Raw genomic sequence first — 5,818 nt, 5'->3', positions numbered from 1 at the left:
ATATATATATATATATATATATATATATATATATATACACACATACATACGAAAATGTATGTGTATATATATATAGATTCATGCATACATACATACATATGTAACAAAACAGAGACCTCATTCTCCAGTTGGACCTCTTTGCAATCCCCACACAGATCGAATCACTGATGACCCCAAGGAATGTGTTGAGCTTATTGCTGAATGCTTGTGCTGGCATTTTTACTGTTGAAAATTCAAATGTACCTTCTTCACCAACTCTGACATCAAATTCCATAACATTTGTGAAATTCACACCCGCAATAATACGACGTCACCTCAAGAATAAGCGCAACTATGCCTCATCTGGTCTTGATGGTGTTACTTATTTGCTTCTCAAACGTGGCGGATTCTTTCTTTTGCACCAGCTTTTATTCTTCTTTTAGATCTGCCTTAACATCTGTATCACTCCAGGGCACTGGAAAATTGCCGTGTCGTTCCTCTGTTCAAAAAAGTTGATCGCACATCATCTGTCAATAACCGTCCAGTCAGCCTTACTAGCTGCATCGCCAAACTAATGGACTCCTGTGTCAGAGAAAAACTCTGGGATCTTTCTGATTTGGCGGACACCATTTGTTTTCTAACGAAACACTTTCAAACTTGGGATACTGTAAAAAAAAATGGTGTCCGCCAAATCAGAAGGATCCGGCAAAAAAAAAAAGACGTGGCTTTCTTTCCTACTATTTGCTTGTCTAGCCAGAGTGAAGGAGGCAGCCCCTATGCTGTCATTTGATTTACAAGAAATAGCAGCTAACTTCCCACTAACTCTGCCAAATGAAACTCCAACGTCTTAAAATAAACGAAAGATAAGTGCACGTTAGACAATGTTCTCGATGTGTGTATGTGTGTGTGCGTGCGCGTGCACTGAAGATGTAATTATTCACAGCGGTTGAACCCTATCAATAGCCATACCCTGCAATTTATGACCATAAGCCCTACTATTTTCTTGTCTAGCCAGAGTGAAGAAGGTAGCCCATATGCTGTCATTTGATTTACAAGAAATAGCAGCTAACTCCCCACTAACTCTGCCAAATGAAACACCAACGTCTTAAAATAAACGAAAGATAAGTGCACGTTAGACAATGTTCTCGATATATATAAAGATGGAATAGTCTTGACTGGCACGTCTACTCAATGACAGCTGAAATGTTAATAACAGCCCCTCCTGGCGCTATTGTAACGACATCGAAACTAGTACCTCTTGGTTTGAAGTAAACTTTTCACTTTAGCAACGGGCCAACCAGTATGTGGTCGTTCGATTTGCTAGACGTAGCAACCAAAACGACGCATTCAAAGTTGACGAAGAAAATGTTAGTTGCTTAAATATATATTCGTTATCGCTCTATATACATGGTTTGAATATAATGCACTGGTCTAGGGTGGAACGCTTTGATCGTACGTCAGACAGATTCATGTACTGTGACTTGCCACCCATCAGCCAGTCACTAGCCAACACTGCTTTTAAGTGATTAACAGTGGTCTATCTCGGTGACATCTTGTTGTTGGCACTCCATCGCTTACGACGTCGAGGGATCCAGTCGATCCGATCAACAGAACAGCCTGATCGTGAAATTAACGTGCAAGTGGCTGAGCACTCCACAGACACGTGTACCCTTAACGTTGTTCTCGGGGATATTCAGCGTGACACAGTGTGACAAGGCTGACCCTTTGAATTACAGGCACAACAGAAACAGGAAGTAAGAGTGAGAGAAAGTTGTGGTGAAAGAGTACAGCAGGTTTCGCCACCATTCCCTGCCGGAGCCTCGTGGAGCTTTAGGTGTTTTCGCTCAATAAACACTCACAACGCCCGGTCTGGGAATCGAAACCGCGATCCTATGACCGCGAATCCGCTGCCCTAACCACTGGGCCATTGCGCCTCCACCTTGGTGACATCACCTATCTAGCTTTAGGTATTCACTTTATATAATGATAAGAACATATATTGCCATTAAACATACAATATCTATATAAACTTATAAGTAACCGATTTGAAAATATTAGAAATATTTTAAGGTCGAAAATGTATGAATTGAATGTGTATAAAGTATAGTATGTAATTAAATGTGATTGCAATAAATAATTTAGAAACCAGTAGATGTAAGATATAAACATGTGTATAGATAGTCTGTGGTCGAGTTACTTTGTTATTTTTGCTAAGATCAAAGCGCTGTGTCTGTTCTTATCAGCTTAATATCTGATACGGCCTATCAAATTTCGCCGAGTTCAACTTTCTCTTTCATCCTTTCGGGGGTCTAGAAAATAAGTACCAGTTGATTACTGGAGAGACAATGTAATCGACTTAGCATTCCTCTGAAATTGCTACCCTTGTGCCAAAATTAAAAACCAATATTTAGGGCTCGTTTTGGTTAGCAGAGGTATCAAATCCATAGTTTCTTTGTAAGAAGCAAGTTATGAACCAACTTCTATGTGGTCGCTCGATTTGCTAGAAATAACAACAAAAGCAAAACATTAGATAGTAACTAGGAAGTTGTAGTTGTTTAAATATGTTAGTTCCTAAACCAGGTTGTATAGATTCAATATAAATATAGGATGACTTGGTAATGTGTACAACGCTTTGATTGTAAGCACTAGTGTAGCTGGTGGGGCGGTAGGAGAGGTCCATCCCGGGTGACACTTTTAATGGCGCGGCACTTTTGGGTCTGCAGTAGGCATTATGTGCTTTTTGTAAGGTCTGAAGGCGGCAAACAGAAGGGCAATCCTAGGCGGCCCACTAGCGACGTTAATGATTGTTGGCACTCCGTCGGTTACGACGTCGAGGGTTCCAGTTGATCCGATCAACGGAACAGCCTGCTCGTGAAATTAACGTGCAAGTGGCTGAGCACTCCACAGACACGTATACCCTTAGCGTAGTTCTCGGGGGAGATTCAGTGTGACAAGGCTGGCCCTTTGAGATACAGGTAGAACAGAAACAGGAAGATAGAGTGAGGGAAAGTTGTGGTGAAAGAGTGCAGCAGGGTTCGCCATCACCCTCTGCCGGAGCCTCATAGAGCTTTAGGTGTTTTCGCTCAATAAACACTCACAACGCCCGCTCTGGTTAATGATTGTAAGTCTGCTGGAATAAACATGATTTGGTATTAAACAGTAAATGAACAACAACACTTACTCGAGTGTTGTGACGTCATGTGTTTAGAGTTATTTAGTTTTATGCTAATATAACATCATTGAACATGCCATATTTATGTAAAGTGAAAGAAAACCTACATAAAATTATTGGAAACGATGTAAGGTAGTAATTTTATAAGTGAATGAGTGCATAAACGTAGCAAGTAATTAAATGTGAGGGCAATGTATAATACACACACATACACACACACACACACACTTTATTTTGAAACAAAACTGTCCGACGAACGGGAGCGTGAAACTCTGAGTAACAGTTTTTGTGATTTTTTGCTGCTTTTTCATAAAGCATATTACTCTACCTCTGGTATTTGAGTACTATTTTTTCCACCTTGTTTCGCACTTATGTGCTTACTTTGGTATAAATTAGATCGCTAACCACTACACACATTTTTTTTCTCTGCTTGTTTGTTTCTGTGAAAGAGCGTAGGCTCGAAACATTAAAGACTTTTTCAATTCCCGAGCGTTATATTAATGCACCTGTTTATTTTCTACACCACCTGTCTTCGTCTTTTGTCTTTTTGTGAATTCTCCCTATACACACACACACACACACACACACACATATATATATATATATATATATATATATACATACACACAATATTGGCCAAAAGTCACCCGACAGTAAATCAAAATTGACTCGAATGGAGAAATGTGTCGCTCAAGAAACTTCAGTTTGAACAATTTTCATGATGTTTCATATTTAGATGGTTTTATTAAATTCATTCAGTTGGGAAACATAAATAAATCTTGGAATTAAATGGTTTTGATTCACTGTCAGGTGAATTTTGGCCAACCCTGTATGTGTGTATATATATATATATATATATAAGGGGGGGGGGGATAATGCAATGTATATGGAAAGCCTGTTGTAGGCATGTTCAGTTATCGCTTCTCGGCCTTTTCGCTAAAATCAAAGTATAGTATCTGTCCTCAACAGCTTTATATCTGAAAATCTGATACGTTTAGGGCCATAGAACGAGGCGAAGAGTTTGGGGCTTGCCTTTGCCACGGGTTGACCTGGTATTGCAATACTTCTAGGATTCACCGCATCTCGCATCCGAAGATATAATTAAATCATAGATTGACTTACACACGCACACACACACACACACAACACACACACACACACACACACACTCTCTCTATCTCTCTCTCTCTCTCCCTTGCTCTGTGTCTCCTTTTCTCGTATCAATTACTTCGGGCTTATCATGCGAGTTTTGTTTTTACGATTCGCAGTCTCAGTTCGTTATGTATTGAACACTTTCAATTATAGGTAGAGTCCAATCCACTGATTGATTATATCTAACCAGTTTCTAGCGAGTCAACGACGAAGCCTCTGAACTGGTGCTCCATCTGCTAGAAATGCCAGCTAACTGCTCCTCAGATTCATTCTTAGAATTTTAAAATGAACAAAAAATAATCGTTGGACAGTATAGTCCATGATTTGTATTTAAAAATTATGGTCATCCTTGGGACGGCTGAACAACAACCCATTTTCATTCAGACGGTTGTCTTGATGCTATTGTAAATATTGTTAACGATTAACTCGAACCTAAGGCCTTTTGGTTTGAAGCAAACTACTCTCTTTCAAGAGCAACGAGCAAGCAACAGCTCTCTGTGGTGACTCGATTTGTTAGAAATAATAACTATAAAAAAACATTCAGTAGTTACGAGGAAGTTGTTACGTTTAAATATACATTAACTATTAGACCAGGATGTATAGTTTCAATATAAAAATACGATTTGATTGTAAGTCTGCTCGATTAAACATCGTCTGATATTAAACAGCAAACAATAATGGTGTTAGAGCGTCGTGAAGCACAAGAAGATAAGTGGCCAATAGCGCTAATGTAGTAACACCACGATTTGTTTTAGTTATTTAGTTGTATGCTATTATAATGTCTCTAAACATAGAATATTTATGCTAACTTAATGGAATCATTTCATTTGCTCCCTTTTAAAGCCTAGCCAGGCTCATGGGCCCGGTTTCCGTTTCTATGGCGTATGTGTCCACCCCCCCCCCCAGCTGGATGGGACGCCAGTACATCGCAGCGTTACTCTAAAAACAGGAAGAAAGCGTGAGAGAAAGTTGGGGCGAAAGAGTACAGCAGGGGTCGCCACCACCCTCTGCCGGAGCCTCGTGGAGTTTTAGGTGTTTTCGCTCAATAAACACTCACAACGCAAGTCACCAACGGAGCCTCTAGCCTCCATCTGCTAGGAATGCTGGAAATGAATGAGTATAGAATGTAGTACGGAATTAAATGTGAGTTTATATACACACACATATATATAGGAGTGGCTGTGTGGTAAGTGGCTTGCTTACCAGCCACATGGCTCCTGGTTCAGTCCCACTCCATGGCACCTTGACAAGTGTCTTCTACTATGGCCTCGGGCCGACCAAAGCCTTGTGAGTGGATTTAGTAGATGGAAACTGAAAGAAGCCCGTCGTATATATATAGATATATACCTGTTTGTGTGTCTGTATGTGTCCCCCCACCATTGGTTCGGCAATAGAGACTGATAGAATAAGTACTAGACTTACAAAGAATAAGTCCTGGTGTCGATTTGTTCGACTAAAGGTGATGCTCCAGCATGGCCGCAGTCAAATGACTGAAACCAATAAAAGAATATACTT

The 5,818-nt window shown here is 40.1% G+C and overlaps 1 pseudogene; it reads left to right on the top strand.

The window, feature by feature from the left end:
* The first annotated feature begins 4,067 nt into the window (after positions 1-4,067).
* Positions 4,068-4,237, top strand: LOC128248405 (U2 spliceosomal RNA; annotated as a pseudogene).
* The last annotated feature ends 1,581 nt before the right edge of the window (positions 4,238-5,818 follow it).

This window comes from Octopus bimaculoides, chromosome 7, assembly GCF_001194135.2.
Source record: "Octopus bimaculoides isolate UCB-OBI-ISO-001 chromosome 7, ASM119413v2, whole genome shotgun sequence".
Taxonomy (NCBI): Eukaryota; Metazoa; Mollusca; class Cephalopoda; order Octopoda; family Octopodidae; genus Octopus; species Octopus bimaculoides.
The sequence above is the reverse complement of the archived record's forward strand: the minus strand, read 5'-3'. Positions and strand labels throughout refer to the sequence as shown.